Genomic DNA, 21,601 nt, shown 5'->3' on the forward strand with positions numbered 1-21,601 from the left:
GCTATTAAATAGATAGAATACAGTACATAGAATGGATAGATATCCTGCACATATTAAACTTGCACCCTTTAGTGTTTTTCATGTAGCACTAAAGGGTGTTTAGACTGTTTTAATCTAATAAATAAATTACTTAAAAAAACTACGTGGGCCCCCCCCTCTATGTTTGATAACCAGCAGAAGGTAAAGCAGATAGCCATGAGATGATTTCATGCTGAGAAGGTCCCTAATTATTGGGCCCTCCCCAGCCTAAAAATACCTGCCCACAGCCGACCCAGATTTGGCACATCACATGAGATTCACCAATTCTGGTGCTTTGCCTTGCTCTTCTTGAGTGCCCTGGTGCGAAGACAATCAGGGTAATGATAGTTGGGGTTGATGTCAGCTGTGATTTGTGAAAAAAAACACACTGCAACGTTACTTACTGCTATTCAGTCTCAGGGGCCAGATTTGGGGATCACTGAACTACATCGGACCTGCGTGGGAACATTTTTTGCAATAAATTAGTGAACGAGGGACATTGTCTTGTTTTTTTCTCTCTTTTTATGTTTTTCAGGTATCCATTTATGGACTGCATCAGATTCTCTGGACTATGGTGGACTTTCATGTTTTTTTTTGTGAGGGTTTTAATAAATTGGTGAACCAAGGAAAGTGCCGGGAAGTGTTTTTTCAAATAAAGTATTTTTGCGTGTGTGTTTTTATTTTTGTTTACTGGGTTAGTAATGGGGGTGTTTGATAAACACCTCTCCATTACTAACACCAGAGCTTGATGCAAGCTGTGATTTTTCACAAATTACAACTGGTATCAACCCCAATTACCATTACCCTGATTGTCACGGCACCAGGACAAATGGAAAGAATGAGTCAAAGTGCCAGAATTGGTGCATCTCACGTGATGTCCCACTTCTGGAGCAACTGTGAGCTTGTATTTCTAGGCTGGGAAGGCCAAATAAAAAGGGACCTTCCCAGCCTGCTAATATCAAATCACAGCTATCTGCTTTACCTTTGCTTGTTATCAAAAATAGGGGGGACCACAAATTATTTATTTATTTGGTTAAACCAACATAAACACCCTTTAGTGCCACATGGAAGGCACTAAAGGGTGCAAGTTTATTATATGTAGGTGGCTTGTGAAATTATATATGTGCAGGATATCTATCTATTCTGAGGGATCTGACTGTGATTTTACTGTACTTAGCTGATGAGATTTCATGGTTCCTTTGAGATATGTGTGTAAAAATCTGATGGAAGACCGATAGTCCATGTGCCATCCGATTTTTTTTTTCGCACCCATTTACTTGAATTGGCGAGTCTCATCTTATATACACAGTAAATCACAGCATGTTGCAATTTTTTCAAGACCCCTACTAGACCCGAGAAAAATAAGCAAATTATCACTGCCTCATTACACAACATTGGTCAGAGTGCATTGCAATGTTTTCTCACACTGCACTCCTCAGTATCATATGCCAGTGTGAGCGAGCCCTTAATGAAATAAAAATTAAACCCAAAAAACAATTGTTGATTTATGCTTTGTGCCCAATTTCACGGCACTTGGAGTTTTTTTCTCAGTGTATTGATTGGTAAAATAAATTATGCAATTTATTTTATGGCAAAATATATTTCAATGGTAAAGTAAGTTATGTCATAGTCTTCCAGCAGGACAATGACTTCAAACATAATTTACTAAGAACCACCCAGAAATGGATGGAAGCAAAGCACTGGAGAGTTCTGAAGTGGCCAGCAATGAGTCCGGATCTAAATCCCATTGAACACCTGTGGAGAGATCTTAAAATTGCTTTTGGGAGAAGGCCCCCTTCAAATATGAGAGACCTGGAGCAGTTAACAAAAACAAGAATGGTCAAAAACTCCAGTTGAGAGGTGTAATAAGCTGGTTGATGGTTATAGGAAGCGATTGATTGCAGTTATTTATTCCAAAGGGTGTGCAACCAAATATTAAGCTGAGGGTGCCAACAAATTTGAGCAGATCATTTTTTTGTTTTGTGTGAAATTATGTCCTATTTGTCTTTTTCCTCTTTTGTTGTGTTGTTCCAATATACAGTGCTGGCCAAAAGTATTGGCTCCCCTGCAATTCTGTCAGATAATACTCAGTTTCTTCCTGAAAATTATTGCAATCACAAATTCTTTGGTATTATTCTCTTCATTTAATTTGCTTGCAAGGAAAAAACACAAAAGAGAATGAAGCAAAAATCAAATCATTGATCATTTCACACAAAACTCCAAAAAAGGGCCGGACAAAAGTATTGGCACCCTCAGCCTAATAATTGGTTGCACAACCTTTAGCCAAAATAACTGCGAACAACTGCTTCCGGTAACCATCAATGAGTTTCTTACAATGCTCTACTGGAATTGTAGACCATTCTTCTTTGGCAAACTGCTCCAGGTCCCTGATATTTGAAGGGTGCCTTCTCCAAACTGCCATTTTGAGATCTCTCCACAGGTGTTCTATGGGATTCAGGTCAGGACTCATTGCTGGCCACCTTAGAAGTCTCCAGTGCTTTCTCTCAAACCATTTTATAGTGCTTTTGGAAGTGTGTTTGGGGTCATTGTCCTTCTGGAAGACCCATGACCTCTGAGGGAAACCCAGCTTTCTCACACTGGGCCCTACATTATGCTGCAAAATTTGTTGGTAGTCTTCTGACTTCATAATGCCATGCACACGGTCAAGCAGTCCAGTGCCAGAGGCAGCAAAGCAACCCCAAAACATCAGGGAACCTCCGCCATGTTTGACTGTAGGGACCGTGTTCTTTTCTTTGAATGCCTCTTTTTTTTTCCTGTACACTCTATGTTGATGCTTTTTGCCAAAAAGCTCTACTTTTGTCTCATCTGACCAGAGAACATTCTTCCAAAATGTTTTAGGCTTTCTCAGGTAAGTTTTGGCAAACTCCAGCCTGGCTTTTTTATGTCTCGGGGTAAGAAGTGGGGTCTTCCTGGGTATCCTACCATACAGTCCCTTTTCATTCAGACGCCGACGGATAGTACGGGTTGACACTGTTGTACCCTCGGACTGCAGGGCAGCTTGAATTTGTTTGGATGTTAGTCGAGGTTCTTTATCCACCACCCGCACAATCTTGCGTTGAAATCTCTCGTCAATTTTTCTTTTCCGTCCACATCTAGGGAGGTTAGCCACAGTGCCATGTGCTTTAAACTTCTTGATGACACTGCGCAAGGAAGACATAGGAACATTCAGGTCTTTGGAGATGGACTAGTAGCCTTGAGATTTCTCATGCTTCCTCACAATTTGGTTTCTCAAGTCCTCAGACAATTTTTTGGTCTTCTTTCTTTTCTCCATGCTCAATGTGGTACACACAAGGACACAGGACAGAGGTTGAGTCAACTTTAATCCATGTTAATTGGCTGCAAGTGTGATTTAGTTATTGCCAACACCTGTTAGGTGCCACGGGTAAGTTACAGGTGCTGTAAATTACACAAATTAGAGAAGCATCACATGATTTTTCAAAGGGTTTGGTTTTTAGTTTTGGTGTGGAATTGTATCCAATTTGGCTTTAGGACAATTCTTTTTGTGTTTTTTTCATTGAAGACAAATTAAATGGAGAATAATACCAAAGAATTTGTGATTGCAATCATTTTCAGGAAGAAATTGAGTATTATCTGACAGAATTGCAGGGGTGCCAATACTTTTGGCCAGCACTGTACACATGTTTATTTCCTTTGTGTGTGACAAAACATGTGCAACTGCAATATTTTTTTATGAGAAAAACTTCATTTTTTGGAACAATTTCAATGATGCCAACACTTTCAGCCATGACAGTATTTAATTGATATATGTTATGGGTCATGGCTTTAGCCTTACGTAATTTTGTCTAGATGCATGCATGCACTTGCACTTGTATTTATAAGGACTTTACCCTTCTTTGAGTATGTTTATATAGTGACTGTGCGATTTATCAACTTTGGTATAGATTATATGACCATTATAATTATATTTCAAATCTCCCGATACCCGCTTAATGGGCGTAATATTTTCCTGAAATTTGTGTATATAATTTTGATATGATGAAATGTGTGGTTAAAGCTAATAAATGATATATTTTATTTTTCAATCAAAGTGTGGTATTTTTTTTGTAGGATTTATGACTTTCTACAGCAAATCAAGTTCTACGTGTGGTAAGTCTAAGGCATAATCAAGACTGTATGTTAATGCAAATACTATTTTCATAAAAAAAAATTAAAAAAGTACTATCCTAGTCCTGCTGTCAGCTTGGCTGTTCAATAATATCCAGTTTTGCAAATGATCTAGAAAATTATAATTTTTATTTTTAAAGCTCTTACATTAATTTATAAAACGTTTACATCAGTTGCCTAATATTTCATGATATTAGTTGTGATAGTCAAAGTGTATTGAAGAATGTTGGTATTAATATCAGCTTTACTATCAAAACAAAGAAATTACTTTAATTTAGACTAAAAGCCTAATAGGAAAATACTATTATGATCCTGTAGAAATACTGTAGCTGCAGTTTCGGTGTTGTCACAATGTTTTTGTTTTATACATTTGAGCTCTATATTTTCATACTTTAAACCAGATGAAAGAGTTTTACTTCATAGATATATTTTTCCAATATGATAGGGTTTGTCCAAGGTTTTTTCTAAAATGGAAATATTATGTCTTTTTTCCATGTAAGTTAAAATACCAGGTGCTGAGTCTACTCTCTTTGTCTGCATCATTTTGCTTTGGGTGAAAATTTGCCATGGTATTTCTAAATTACCATTCAATAATGTATTTTGTTATTAGATAAGTATTTTAAAAGGAACTTAAGACAATAATAGCTAGTGAATGTTTACTTAGACTTCTGTGTTTGATCCTATTTTGTCCAGTCTGCTGCAGAGTCTGTTTTCAATGACTAAACAGAACTGTAGTATACACTCTGTGGCCTAACAGATGCCATCTGTAAAAGCATTTACTTTAAATTAGTGGGATAAGTAATCAAAAGAACTTTGTACCTAATGCAAAACTTTTGGTTGTTATTAAATACTCATTAGTGGGTGTTTTTGCTGAAACAATGTCAAAATCAGCAGGACATTTATGTCTGATTTCCTGAGCAAGTAAAGATTGAATATGATTTTACAACTTACATAGCATAAATGAATACAAACTTTATCAGCATACCTAGATGTTTCCCTTAAATACATAATAGCATGTTGTGGTAACACCAAAATATGCCCTCATTAATCTGAATAGTGATGAGTGAATCTGCCGAAATTCAAATTCAGTCGTTTACTTGTAATTTGGCCAGGAAATTAAATTTGCATCAAAGATATTTCATGTGAGTCAATTGTTTCTTATTATGCTCTGGGGTTCTCCTAAACTCCAGAGCATAATAAAGGAAGTGTAAAAATAAAATAGGAGTAACAGTCATATTTCCACTCACCTGTCCTGCAACCGCAGCCGTCTTCCGTTCTCCCATAAAGATCCCCCCAGCATTTTCTTTCATTCAAATCCATGAGCAATGTACTCTTCTGGGATCTTCACTTTGCTTTAGGGCTTTTGGCACTGAGTAGACCTCTGATGTCTTGATGCAAATCATGCTGCGATAATCTCGTGATGTGGATCTCCCAAGACCAAGTCAGATACTCGGGGAACACATGTCATCAAAATGGCATTTTGACATTAGAGGCAAACCTGTTGCAGAGTAAAGATGCCAAAATGGAATGTAATGTGTGGTTATAAATGAAAGATGAGGACAGAATGAACATCTCAGAGGAACAATTAGGGGACTATGGAGTAGGATAGATGAGTAGAGAAGTGAGTATTTTTCATGGACCTCAATAAATAGGCAGAATTGTGGTAGTCTTGATGTCATTTTGCTGACTTCACAGAAAGCGAATGACAAGAAAATTTGGCTTCAAGAGAATACAATTTATTTTGTAAAATTCAAAGCTAATTCAATTCTTTGATCTAACACTTTTATGCTTATGTATATACAGTAAATAAATGTTGACAACTATCCTCATAATTTGATATAACTACAATATTGTAGGGGGGCATTAATAGGGTACTTATAAGTGCCAAAATGGGAGATTAGTGCTCCCCCAACCCATTTGAATGATCTAGCAGTCAAAAATGTGCACTACTAATGCACTCAATCTCTATAGGTCTACTTTACTAGACATTCTCTGACAGTCCAATAGACAATAAACAGACTGATGGTGGACAAAACTGAAGGATAGAGAATAGGTCACCTTTCATTATTAAGTTGCAGTATAGTTTTAAGGTCACAGTAAACCTAAATCTTTGAGAAAAGATCTTATAGAAAATGCACTGCTTGTTTTATCTTTATAAACATATATCTATATTTTATTCTTTGTAAGCCACTATTACATGTTAATTAGATATGTCTTCTCTAGACTTAAAAATTGTAATTCTCTTAGTTTTTTTATTGTTAAATAGCTGTTTTATATCTTTTACTGTACCTTTTTCAGTGCCATGGGATACTTTCTATGAACTGGTACCCAGAACTGAAAATTGAAAACTACACAAGTGTACAGTGTCCATTTTAGGACATGATCAGATATCAAAGTTAAACATCAGAATGATGTCAGTTTGAGGCTAAATACCCTGTTTGAAAACTGATTTTGATAAGTGACTATGACATCTGACTTTTACAACTGATAATAATTAAAAAATCACTGTTCGCTGATGGGACTTGAACCCAAAACTCTATGCCTAGAAGGCCTGAGCACTTACCATTGAGCTATAAATTCAGTTGAAGAAATCTAGGAGCTCTATTTGATTATGTGATTTTCATTCCAAAACTGTCTGACAATCATTGGGACTGTCACAAATACTTCCTCCAAGCCAAATTCAAATGATGTGTGAGTTTGATATGTGAATCTGATATCGGACTTTCTTCAAACATCAGAATCAGAATGACTTTTAGTCGACTTCTGTATTTTCATTGTTAATATTATAAGACAAGAAAAGCTACCAGACACTATCAATTGACCCTATGGCTGAATGGTAAAATTTCAGGCTCACAGAGTGCAGCTTTCGGGTTCAAATCCCAGAAGCAGAAAACCTTTTTTTTTCTTGTAAATTATGCTGTAAAAGTCACTTATCAAAGTCAGATGTCAAAGATATGCAGCTTTGATACATGCCTTTGACAACTTACTCTGACACCTAAATTATTGTTTGCTTATTATATATTACTACTTAAATAATCAAATAATGAACCTATAGTTTAATGGTAACGCATCGGTATCATAACTTCTAGTGATGCTGGCTGTTGGTTTTACATGGCATATGAAATTAACCATGAAAATACTCAAGGTGTCTAAAAGTAATTGTGATTATTATTCTGATGTGTGAGAAAAGTCAGATATCAAAGCCAGACATCACTGAAGTTTGTGTGCTAGCCAGCATAATTAAAAAAAAAAAAAGAAGTTTGTTTTTTCTGCACTTGAGATTAGAACTCAGAACCTCCACACCATTAGGCAAGAGAGATATCATTCTGCCATAAGCTCAAATGATGCTGGCTGATAGTTAATCTCATAAACCAAGAAAAACTATGCAAATACTCATGGTGTCTGGAAGTCCTTCTGATTTTGATTCTGATGTGTGAAGAAAGCCAGGTATCAAAGTAATTCATCAAACTCGTACATCATTTGAATTTGTCTTGGAGAATGTCTGTGTGAAAGTCCTGGTTGCACTTGAAATAACATAACCAAGTAGAATACCCACTTTTCTTTTATGAGCATATAGCTCAACGGTAAGTGTGCTGACTGCTAGACATATGCTTTTGGGTTCAAGTTCCAGTAGTGGACAGTGAACTTTTTATTATTAATATTATTATCCTTTCAAACCAAAACTATGTGTGACACAGATGTCTCGCAATTAAACTATAGGTTAATTATTTGATTATTTAGGTAGTAATATATAATAAGGAAGCAATAAGTTAGGTGCCAGAGTAAGTTGTCAAATTCACATATCTTTGACAAGTGACTTTGATAAGTGACTTTTACAGCATATTAACAAAGAAAAAAGTTTTTCTGCTCCTGGAATTTGAACCCAAAAGATCCACTCTGTGAACCTGAAACTTTACCATTCAGCCATAGGGTCAATTGATAATGTCTGGTAGCTTTTCTTGTCTTATGGGATCAAGCATGAAAATACAGAAGGTGACAAAGTCATTGTGATTCTGATGTTTGAATAAAATCAGATATCACACTCACATATCAAAGTCACAAATCATTTGAATTTGGTTTGGAGGAGGTATTTGTGAAAGTCCCAATGAGTTTCAGACAGGTTTGCACTGAAAATCACAACCAAGTAGATGCCTGAACTGAGGTTATAGCTCAATGGTAAGTGCACTGGCATCTAGACATGTAGTTTTGGGTTCAAGTCCCATCAGCGAACATTTACTTATTATTATCATCAGTAGTAAAAGTCACATGTCAAAGTAAGATATCAAAGTCACTTCTCAGATAGGGTATTGAGCCTGAAACTGACCTCATTCTGATGTTAGACTTTAATATCTGATCATGTCCTAAAATGGACACTGTACAAGTGAGGCTTCAGCTTTGCAAAGCAATAATGTTATGTTCATGCCCTTAAAGTCCATGTATTTTTAATACATAACAATATTATTCTGCATTGATACTGCATGCTGTTAATTGGTCTATGATCTACAGGGGCAGAGAGATGCTAGTTTAAAAGTTACTCTGCCAAGTAATCTTACTAAGATATGCTTATGTGAATATATGTATGTACATTATTAGCAACCAAATTAAAAACTTTACATTTATTCAAATTAAGTCTGTGCCCAGATAGCTTGTAATGTACAAACATCTTCTATAGCATATACTATACTAAATAATTTGGTGTCCTCTGCAAAAGTAAAAACAGTGCTAATTAATGCCTCTCTCTATATAATTAAAACAAAAGAATTAAATATTTTGAAATTCAAATTCACAAGATTCAGCAATTTCTTCCCCCAAAAATTGATTTGAATGAATTTGCTACAAATCGAATGTACTCCAAATGCCCTGAAAAAATTTGTATAATACTGGTAGGCTTCCTAGGACTATTTTCTATTTTTGCACTTTCGTGTTTTGCTTTCTTTTTTTCCAGAGCCATAACTTTTTTCTATTTTTCCATCATCATTGTTTTATTTTCAATGGGGCAAAAGGAAGGTGATTTGAACTGTTGTGTTTTTTTTAACATTGTTTAAACTTTTTTTTACTTTTTACAGGCTTCAATAGTCCCCTTAGGAGTCATGAAGCTGTGATCATCCAATCACCCGTGTTTGAGCCTTGCTAAGTGTAGTAAAAATCCTGATTTCCTATGAATGCCGGCGTTCATAGTAGATTCAAAATGACATGCATGAGGGTCTTCTGCAGACCCCTGGGTATCATAACAATCCATCGACGCCTTGACAGGGGCGCTGATGGGTGGAACTTGTGACACACTTCCAGCTGGTGAGTGTAAATGCCACTGTCAGTGAAATAATTCTGTCATTTTAATTTTTTTCTCGTTATGCCGATTACAGATCGGTATTAATTTTGTTTATATACTGATAGATTGGACATTTCTGAATGCAGTGATACCAAATATGTATTTTTATTCTTTTATTTTGAATTGGGCAAAGGGAAGTGATTTGAACTTTTATATTTTTTACATATTTAAAATATTTTTTTCTACATTTTACTTACTTGAATAGTTCCCTTAGGAGACTTGAAGCTGGCGGTCAAAGGAGATCTGCAATGACAAGCACAAGGGTCTTTTGCAGACCCATGGTTGTTATGCCAACCAATCGGGGCCCCACAATAATGTGACAGGGGTGCTCAATGGACGAGGTTTGTGACACGCTTCCTGTAAGCATCTGTTAAATGTTGCTGTCAGAGATTGGCAGTGGCATTTATCTTATTAATAGCCACAGGTGGATCACGATTCCACCCTCGACTTTTAGAAACACATGACAGCTAATCAAATCAGTGCCGGAGCCTGCATGAAAGAGAGGGACATGACCTATGATGTACCTATACGTTATATGTCGTGAAGGTGTTAAATTCCCCTTGGAGTCTATTGAACTCATTTTGAGCTCTTTAATGCAAATGCAGCATTTTTATGTCAAAGTGACCTAAACCTATCTTGCTAGTGGGAAACAGTTGGTAAGAGGTAATAACCAGCAGTCTATTTAAGCACACACAGCAGTTAAAAAATTGTCCCTTATTTTACACAGGCAGTGCAAAAGTAAAGTTGTATTTTCACATAGTTGAGTTCCAATATCATCCATGTTGAGGAAATATGAAGAGTTTAGCACTTTCCTAAATAAGCGATAGCTTTTCGCAAACTATTCAAACGTTATCCCTTTACATAGGGTGAGAAAACAGGTGTACTGTCTAGAACATGAAGAAATATGTTCCTCAGCTAGGATTGAAAAATTATCCCTTTTATGGGGGTCCGCAACTGGTTGGCTACTCACAAAATTATTGGCAAGTACAAAGTCTTTTTAACAAGCCATCTAAAAATTATCCCCTTTTTATTGGCTAAAAAGGAGTACTGTTTTCAAAGTGAAGAATCTATGGCTTGTTGTCACTATGCCTTTTCAATAATTGTCCCTATTTTAGGTACTGTTTCATGTTTGTATATCCTCAAAATAATACATTTCTCAGGATTAATATTACTGTTTTGCACACTGTGAAACACAGTGAGCAGTAAGGAGATGTGTGGGTGGCGTGGCTTTGAATGGGCTGCAGCAGAAGCAATTCAGTGAAGAATTAGAATGGGGCAGGAAAGGAGATGTGTGGCAGTTTAGAGCTAGCCCCAGCATCAACAGCCCACAAACTGGGTCGGTTCTTGCCTTTGGTCCAATTTGTTGATCCAGAAATCCATGGGATCATTGCTTAAGGTATCTGTCACACAGAGGACTGATTATATATGACTGAATCTGGCTGTTCAGCTGGTGCGTCTGTGTTTGTTGAAGTTCACAAGGTTGTCACAATGGCAACCTGGACTCCTATTCAAAAGCAGTTAAAAATTCCCCCATTTTACAGTGAGGGTCTAAGTGCATTGCTATCCAATACTAATCACTTTGCTTCATGTTAGCAATTCATCTGTCCTCTCACAAGCACTAGAACATACAGTACAGCTTGCTATACTTGCCAGCACAAACAAGGACCCAGTTTTTTAACTGTCATCACTCCACTGTGACGGTTGGTTCCACACATGTCTTTACTGACACATTTTGTTGCATTTTTAAAGCGTTCAGTAAGTGACACACATCCCTCACTAGCTGCCAATATTGCATCTCAAAGTATCCACTGTCTGTCACCACTTTATATTGCTTGCACTACTGCTTAAACATGAACAGCAATGAATTCTAGAAAATTGCAACATTGAAAAAGTGGTAGTGCTTTGACAGCAAGTTTTTTTTTTTTTTGCAGAACCATGAGGCTGTGCTTTGCCACATACAATTTGTTCAATGGGCTGTCACGTTTCTGGCCATAGCCACCACATCCTCAAACATGTTTATTTGTTAAACAAGTGTTCCACTATTAAATTAAAAACCGTGGGCAAGCCAGCGAATGCTCCACCAGAAACTTCACAAGGTGCGAGTTTATTTGGAAAATCAGCGGATGACTGAGAGCAAGCATGTTTCCTTGATGCATAATAAGCAAATAATATTTGCCTTTGTGACAGAGAAGGAGGAGGGAATGTTCTCAGAGTGTGACATGCAGGAGAGGAGGAGGACAATTATAATCTTGGTATTGATGACACTGACAAAGTACTACTTAAAGATGTGGTTTAGCTGACAGAGCACAAATGTGGTGAGAATGGGAAGGAGGACAACATGAGACTAGAGATGAGCGTTGTTCGACTCGAACTGTTCGCCAATCTCAAATTCGACCTGTTTTGGGCGGTGTTCGATCCGTTCAGCGAACACGAACGATTTGAGAAAAATTCGGCTGTTCGAGGTTATGTTCAATAACTGTTCGTGCACCAAAATCATAACTGGATTTTTTCTCAGTAATGATGAAAATGAATGTTAATACGCAGTTTGAGTGTACAGCGGGGTGGGGGGAGGGGCAGGGGATGGATCTCTGCAGGAATAATGAAGATCTCCATTTTTTTTTCTCTTTCCCGCATTTGCAGTGGGGAGGTGCAATCTGTCAGCCTATCAGCAGCGCACACACGGAGCGAAGTGCTTTTTTTCACACAAGCAAGGGCATGTGTCATTGGCAGTGTATGTCACATGTCCTTGCCCTATAAGACCAAGCCATTTTCCCCGTCGCCACCATTTTCTCACTGCTGCAGCTGCGTGTTAGACGGCACCGCTGTTGCTGTGTGCGCTATACCTTGTTAATTTCAAGCCAATTTTCGCACAAATCTACAGATAGCTTGGGAGTAGGGAATAGTTGTGATTGCAGTCCTTTTAAGGACTAGGTTACAGCATTTCCTACGACTTTTATCATGCAGGTCTGTGCTCTTAAATAGATAGATTGAGGGAGTAAAGACTAATTGTAATTGCAGTCCTTTTCAGGACTAGGTTACATCGTTCCTATCAGTTTTTGTCAGGCAGGTCTGTGCCAGTGCTTTGCAAGTTTTTTTCACAGCATTTGGCTGAATCTAGCAAAGCTAATCCTTTTTGGCCTATTGCAGAGTGTGTTAGTCAGTGGAGTAGCCTATCTGTGTTGCAAGATATACCACCTGTGTATAGAATAGAAATTTTTTTACTGCACCTAGTGAAGTAAAATCTTTTGGGCATAGCATCATTCTATTAGTCCATCTATACTGACCTCCATCAGGTTGCAAATTGAATCTAATTTTTTTCTGCATCTAGCTGTGAAAAAATATTTGGGCTTCTAGCAGTGTGTGGGACTTGTTCTATTAGTCCATCTATACTGACCTCCATCAGGTTGCAAACTGAATATAATTTTTTTCTGCTTCTAGCTCTGAAAAAATATTTGGCCTTCTAGCAGTGTGTGGGCCTTGTTCTATTAGTCCATCTATACTGACCTCCATCACGCTGCAAATTCAAAATAATTTTTTGTCTGCATCTAGCTCTGAAAAAATATTTGGCCTTCAAGCAGTGTGTTGGACTTTCTCTATTAGTCCACCTATACTGACCTCCATCAGGTTGCAAATTAAAAATAATTTTTATCTGCATCTACCTCTGAAAAAATATTTGGGCTTCTAGCTGTGTGTGGGACTTGTTCTATTAGTCCATCTATACTGACCTCCATCAGGTTGCAAACTGAATATAATATTTATCTGCATCTACCTCTGAAAAAAAATTTGGCCTTCTAGCTGTGTGTGGGACTTGTTCTATTAGTCCATCTATACTGACCTCCATCAGGTTGCAAACTGAATATAATTTTTTTCTGCATCTAGCTCTGAAAAAATATTTGGTCATCTAGCAGTGTGTGGGACTTTCTCTATTAGTCCATCTATACTGACCTCCATCGGGTTGCAAATTAAAAATAATTTATATCTGCATCTAGCTCTGAAAAAATATTTGGCCTTCTAGCAGTGTGTGGGACTACCTCTATTAGTCCATCTATACTGACCTCCATCAGGTTGCAAACTGAATATATTTTTTTTCTGCATCTACCTCTGAAAAAATATTGGGCTTATAGCTGTGTGTGGGACTTGTTCTATTAATCCATCTATACAGACCTCCATCAGGTTGCAAACTGAATATAATTTTTTTCTGCATCTACCTCTGAAAAAATATTTGGGCTTCTAGCAGTGTGTGGGACTTGTTCTATTAGTCCATCTATACTGACCTCCATCAGGTTGCAAACTGAATATAATTTTTTTCTGCATCTAGCTCTGAAAAAATATTTGGCCTTCTAGCAGTGTGTGGGACTTTCTCTATTAGTCCATCTATACTGACCTCCATCGGGTTGCAAATTAAAAATAATTTATATCTGCATCTAGCTCTGAAAAAATATTTGGCCTACTAGCAGTGTGTGGGACTTTCTCTATTAGTCCATCTATACTGACCTCCATCAGGTTGCAAATTAAAAATAATTTTTTGTCTGCATCTAGCTCTGAAAAAATATTTGGCCTTCTAGCAGTGTGTGGGACTTTTTCTATTAGTCCATCTATACTGACCTCCATCAGGGTGCAAACTGAATATATTTTTTTTCTGCATCTACCTCTGAAAAAATATTGGGCTTCTAGCTGTGTGTGGGACTTGTTCTATTAATCCATCTATACAGACCTCCATCAGGTTGCAAACTGAATATAATTTTTTTCTGCATCTAGCTCTGAAAAAATATTTGGGCTTCTAGCAGTGTGTGGGACTTGTTCTATTAGTCCATCTATACTGACCTCCATCAGGTTGCAAACTGAATATAATTTTTTTCTGCATCTAGCTCTAAAAAAATATTTGGCCTTCTAGCAGTGTGTGGGCCTTGTTCTATTAGTCCATCTATACTGACCTCCATCACGCTGCAAATTCAAAATAATTTTTTGTCTGCATCTAGCTCTGAAAAAATATTTGGCCTTCTAGCAGTGTGTGGGACTTTCTCTATTAGTCCATCTATACTGACCTCCATCGGGTTGCAAATTAAAATAATTTTTATCTGCATTTACCTCTGAAAAAATATTTGGGCTTCTAGCTGTGTGTGGGACTTGTTCTATTAGTCCATCTATACTGACCTCCATCAGGTTGCAAACTGAATATAATTTTTTTCTGCATCTAGCTCTGAAAAAATATTTGGCCTTCTAGCAGTGTGTGGGACTTTCTCTATTAGTCCATCTATACTGACCTCCATCAGGTTGCAAATTAAAAATAATTTTTTGTCTGCATCTAGCTCTGAAAAAATATTTGGCCTTCTAGCAGTGTGTGGGACTTTCTCTATTAGTCCATCTATACTGACCTCCATCATGTTGCAAACTGAATATATTTTTTTTCTGCATCTACCTCTGAAAAAATATTGGGCTTCTAGCTGTGTGTGGGACTTGTTCTATTAATCCATCTATACAGACCTCCATCAGGTTGCAAACTGAATATAATTTTTTTCTGCATCTACCTCTGAAAAAATATTTGGCCTTCTAGCAGTATGTGGGACTTTCTCTATTAGTCCATCTATACTGACCTCCATCGGGTTGCAAATTAAAAATAATTTATATCTGCATCTAGCTCTGAAAAAATATTTGGCCTACTAGCAGTGTATGGGACTTTCTCTATTAGTCCATCTATACTGACCTCCATCAGGTTGCAAATTAAAAATAATTTTTTGTCTGCATCTAGCTCTGAAAAAATATTTGGCCTTCTAGCAGTGTGTGGGACTTTCTCTATTAGTCCATCTATACTGACCTCCATCAGGTTGCAAACTGAATATATTTTTTTTCTGCATCTACCTCTGAAAAAATATTGGGCTTCTAGCTGTGTGTGGGACTTGTTCTATTAATCAATCTATACAGACCTCCATCAGGTTGCAAACTGAATATAATTTTTTTCTGCATCTACCTCTGAAAAAATATTTGGGCTTCTATCTGTGTGTGGGACTTGTTCTATTAGTCCATCTATACTGACCTCCATCAGGTTGCAAACTGAATATAATTTTTTTCTGCATCTAGCTCTGAAAAAATATTTGGCTTTCTAGCAGTGTGTGGGACTTTCTCTATTAGTCCATCTATACTGACCTCCATCAGGTTGCAAATTAAAAATAATTTTTATCTGCATCTAGCTCTGAAAAAATATTTGGCATTCTAGCTATGTGTGGGACTTGTTCTATTAGTCCATCTAAACTGATCTCCATCAGGTTGCAAACTGAATATATTTTTTTTCTGCATCTACCTCTGAAAAAATATTGGGCTTCTAGCTGTGTGTGGGACTTGTTCTATTAATCCATCTATACAGACCTCCATCAGGTTGCAAACTGAATATAATTTTTTTCTGCATCTACCTCTGAAAAAATATTTGGGCTTCTAGTTTTGTGTGAGGCTTGTTCTATTAGTCCATCTATACTGACCTCCATCAGGTTGCAAACTGAATATAATTTTTTTCTGCATCTACCTCTGAAAAAATATTTGGGCTTCTAGCTGTGTGTGGGACTTGTTCTATTAGTCCATCTATACTGACCTCCATCAGGTTGCAAATTAAAAATAATTTTTATCTGCATCTAGCTCAGAAAAAATATTTGGCCTTCTAGCTGTGTGTGGGACTTGTTCTATTAGTCCATCTATACTGACCTCCATCAGGTTGCAAACTGAATATAATTGTTTTCTGCATCTAGCTCTGAAAAAATATTTGGCCTTCTAGCAGTGTGTGGGACTTTCTCTATTAGTCCATCTATACTGACCTCCATCAGGTTGCAAATTAAAAATAATTTATATCTGCATCTAGCTCTGAAAAAATATTTGGCCTTCTAGCAGTGTGTGGGACTTTCTCTATTAGTCCATCTATACTGACCTCCATCAGGTTGCAAATTAAAAATAATTTTTATCTGCATCTAGCTCTGAAAAAATATTTGGCCTTCTAGCTGTGTGTGGGACTTGTTCTATTAGTCCATCTATACTGACCTCCATCAGGTTGCAAACAGAATATATTTTTTTCTGCATCTACCTCTGAAAAAATATTGGGCTTCTAGCTGTGTGTGGGACTTTTTCTATTAATCCATCTATACAGACCTCCATCAGGTTGCAAACTGAATATAATTTTTTTCTGCATCTACCTCTGAAAAAATATTTGGGCTTCTAGCTGTGTGTGGGACTTGTTCTATTAGTCCATCTATACTGACCTCTATCAGGTTGCAAACTAAATATAATTTTTTTCGGCATCTAGCTCTGAAAAAATATTTGGGCTTCTAGCTGTGTGTGGGACTTGTTCTATTAGTCCATCTATACTGACCTCCATCAGGTTGCAAACTGAATATATTTTTTTCTGCATCTAACCCAGCCAATAGTTTTGGCCTAATACCACAGTTTGGCCACTCAGCTCTGATCGGTTCCCATCCATTGTTTTTTTGTGCAAACAACTCCAGAGTTGTGAATTAGTTAACCACCAAAATGAGTGGAAAAAGGCCTGCTGCTGGAGGAAAGGGGAATAGGCGTGTTGGGAAGGGGAAAAAAGGTTGTGTCCGTGGGGTAGGTGTTAAAGCAACAGTAGCATCTGCAGAAGAAAGACCATCTTCCAGCCAAACTAAAATGTCTACTTCTTTTAGCGGACAATGTGATAAGATCCCTTTCTTACGGCCACGCCAATCGCTACAAATTCCAGATGAGGCACAAAAACAGCAGGTGCTTCAATGGATATCAAGTGCTCCTTTAAGTGGGCTCTCCTCCACATCAACTTCAACATCACAAATACTCCAGTCCTCAAAGGTGTCACCCCAATCGCAGTTGCTTCCTCACAGCTCCCAAATCTCCAGCTGCCCGTCTGAGTATGAGGTAGAACAGATGGTTGAGTCTGCAGAGCTGTTTACTCATACTATAGCCTGGGAATCAGAGGTCGACTCCAGCACTTCTGTGAATCCAGACGAGGAAATGATCTGCACTGATGCCCAGAATCTTTATGAGTCGGATCCAGGACAAGACGCAGAAGGTTCTGACCATAATGTAGACCCTCATTCCCAATCTGTAACTCCTGTTGGTGGAGACAATGAGGAAGATGATGATGAGACTCAAGTACCTGATTGGAGCGACAACTTTAGTTTTTTGTCAGGGCAGGAACACGTTGGCTTTGAGGACGACGGGTGTGATAACGCACAGGGTGATGATGATGAGGTTGGAGATCCCACTTACTGTCAACCCACAGTCAGCCAAGAGATGAGGTCAGCAGAGGAGGTGGAGGAAGATGCTAGTGACGACGAGGTCAGGTTGCGCCTTCCTGGACAGAGACGTAGTACTGGAAGCACGTCAACAACTGCATCCTCAAACACAACTCTGCCTCTCACCACAAGTCGTGGTGGCTCTTCAGGTCGCATGGGTGCTAAGCCTTGCATAGCCTGGGCATTTTTTCAGATCGATAAAGATGACCCAACTCGTGTTATCTGTAACATTTGTCAGCAAAAGCTAAGTAGAGGCCAAAAAATACATAGTTTGAGTACTTCATGCATGAACCGGCACATGGACATGAAGCATAAGTTGCAGTGGGAAGCTCAGTGTGCTACAATGCGGCCTAGCCGGCCGGGCCAACCACAGTCTGCCATATCTTGTGCATCCGCGGCCTCTTCATCCTCTGTGACTGGGGGGACAGCAGTCACACCTGTTTTTGGGCGCAGATCTGCCACCTCTTTACCCGCAACAGCCAGCGTGATTGGCAGGTCATCATTTTCTTTGGAGGTGGTAACACCAGCTGGTGTTGAGCGCTGTTCGACATCGATAGCACCACCTTTGGATCAAGGCAACCTAACATGTCCGCCTGCATCTTCCTCACAGACCGGCAGTTTGCCGGGGACACCCTTATCAACCCCGTCTAAGCACAATAGCCAGCCCTCGGTCCCTCAGATGTGGACAAGTAAAAGACCATTTCCTCCTAGCCATGAGAAAGCTAGGAGGTTGAATTTCACCATCTGCAAGCTCTTGGCTACAGAAATGCTGCCTTTCCGCCTGGTGGACACAGAGGATTTTCGAGACCTTATGTCCGTCGCAGTGCCCCAGTACCAGATGCCCAGTCGGCACTACTTCTCAAAGAAAGGTGTGCCTGCGCTCCACCAGCATGTCGCACACAACATCAGCGCTTCTTTGAGAAACTCTGTGTGTGACAGGGTGCATTTCACCACAGACACTTGGACGAGTAGGCATGGACAGGGGCGTTACATGTCGCTGACTGGGCACTGGGTAACTATGGTGACAGCAGGACAAGGGGCTGCTGTCCAAGTCTTGCCGTCCCCACGAGTTGTGCGTCAATCCTCTTTATGTCAAAGTTCCTCCACTGCTTTTGCCTCCTCAACCTCCTCTCGGTCTTCCACCTGCACCCAAAGCCTGTCTGGTCATGCCACAAGCTTTCTAACTGTGCAGAAGGGATCCTGCACACCTCCTTACTATGCTGGCAGTAGGGCTCAACGTCATCAGGCAGTTTTTACTTTGAAATGTCTGGGAAATGTGAGTCACACAGCTGAGGAGTTGTGGTCAGCTCTGGAGAACCAATTTCATGAATGGTTGTCTCCACTGGACCTGAAACCAGGGAAGGCCGTGTGCGACAATGCTGCAAACCTGGGTGCGGCCCTTCGCCGGGGAAATGTCACACACGTGCCTTGTATGGCTCACGTGTTGAACCTGGATGTCCAGCAATTTTTAGCCCACTATCTCAGACTAGATGGCCTTCTGCAGAGGGCACGATCGCTGTGTGCTCACTTCCGCCGTTCGCATCCCGCAGCTCAGCGACTTACATCTCTACAGAAGTCCTTGGGCCTGCCACTTCACCGGCTAAAATGCGATGTTCCTACCCGGTGGAATTCAACTCTGCACATGTTGCAGCAACTGTGGCAGCACCGACAAGCCCTGGTGCAATATGTTCTGACGTATAGCATGGGCCAACGAGATCCAGAGGTGGGGCAAATCACGCTGGAGGAGTGGTCTCAGATCAGGGACCTATGCACCCTTCTGCACAGTTTTGAAATGGCGACGAAGATGTTTAGTGCTGACGATGCCATTATCAGCATGACTATTCCGGTGATTTACATGCTGGAGCACATGTTAAACAGAATTCGGAGTCAGGTGGTGGCACAAGAGGAGGTGGAGGAAGTAGAGGAGGAGGAGTTGTATGCGGAAGGGCTAACATCTGCAAGGTCCAGACGGTCGGCAGCACCAAGGCGGCAGGCATGTGAGGGTGGGGGCGATGGTTTTACCAGGGCGCATGGTAGCAGCCAAACTAGTGAGGAAGGTGCAGGAGCCCAGGAAGAAGTGGAGGACGAACTGATGGAAAACTCGTCAGATGAGGGAGACCTTGATCACATTTCTGTTGTGCGAGGTTAGGGGGAGAGGACAGAGGAAGGAAGCATGATTGTTACCTCGCCACCAACACAACAGGGACTTGGTGCTCCTGGGTGCGCAACACACATGAGTGCCTTCTTGCTGCACTACCTGCAACATGACCCTCGAATTGTGAGAATTAGAAATAATCCTGACTACTGGGTTGCCACACTGTTAGATCCCCGGTACAAAAGTAAATTTGCAGAAATTATTCCTGCCATAGAAAGGGATGCACGCATGCAGGAGTATCAGCAGAGACTGTTGCAGAATCTTACATGTGCTTTTCCACAAAACACCAGTGGTGCACGTAGTGAATCTCACAGTTCCAACTTGCCAGCCGTGGGACCGTCAAGTGTTCAGCACTCAAATCGTAACAGAACCACAGTATCTGCTGGTAACATCAATTTTGCGGAATCATTTCACCACTTTTTTAGCCCATCCTTTGCAAGGCCACAGGAGACAAGAAGTCTTACACATAGTCAACGCCTAGAGACGATGGTACAGGAGTATCTCCAAGTAAACATTGAAGCCATGACTGTGTCACTGGACCCTTGCTCTTTTTGGGCTTCCAATCTGGATAAATGGCCGGAGCTAGCCACTTACGCCTTGGAGATCTTGTCATGCCCCGCAGCCAGCGTTCTGTCTGAACGTGTGTTCAGCACTGCTGGTGGTGTGCTGACAGATAAGCGCACGCGGCTCTCCACTGATAATGTAGACAGACTCACGTTCATAAAGATGAACAAATCATGGATCAGAAATGACTTTTCTACCCCTGTGTCATCCTGGGGAGAGAAAAAGCTTCATGATTGGTTAAAATCACCCTACCAACCGTTTTAAACTTTCAAATTACTAATCATGTTTATCTGTATCTTGACTGGAAAATAATTTGGGCTTTGTAGCAGTGTGCAGCACTGATCCTATTAGGCCATCTATACTAAGCTCCACCAGATTTAAAATTAATAATAATTTTTAGCTGCATCTAGCCCGGAAAATAATTTTGGGGCTCCGAGATGCGCAAGACACATAAGTGCCTTCTTGCTGCACTACCTGCAACATGACCCTCATATTGTCAGAATTCGAAGTAATCATGACTACTGGGTTGCCACACTCTTAGATCCCCCAAACTTTTCGATCAACCTTTTCATTTTAATAAAGACCAAAATAATGGTCATTTTTGAAATTATAAGCATTAGCAGGTTATTAGAAACTGAAATCAAACAGTTTTCAACTCAAAACTTTATTCTAGGTGATGTTACATTTGCACATAGGACCACTTGTTCGAAAGGAGCTTCTGAACTCTCTCGTCCATTGAATTTGTCAGGTTTTGGATGGTTTCTGCTTCAACTGTTTTGCATGAGGACAGAATACCCTCCCAGAGCTGTTGCTTAGATGTGAACTGCCTCCCGCCATCATAGACACACCTTTTGATGATGCTCCAGAGGTGCTGAATGGGGTAGAGGTCAGGGGAGCATGGGGGTCACACCATAAGTTTGTCCCCTTTTATGCCCATATCAGCCAGAGATGCAGATGTTTTATGTGCAGCATGAGATGGTGCATTATCATGCAAAAAAATGATCTTGCTGTGAAATACACGGTTCTTCTTCTTGAACCATGGCAGGAAGTGCTGTTTGAGAAAATCCACATACATTATGGAGTTCATCTTCAGCACCTTCAGGGATCCTAAAGGGGCCA

The sequence above is a fragment of the Phyllobates terribilis genome, unplaced genomic scaffold (assembly GCF_046119375.1).
Source record: "Phyllobates terribilis strain yellow unplaced genomic scaffold, ASM4611937v1 Scaffold_2__4_contigs__length_985480577, whole genome shotgun sequence".
Taxonomy (NCBI): Eukaryota; Metazoa; Chordata; class Amphibia; order Anura; family Dendrobatidae; genus Phyllobates; species Phyllobates terribilis.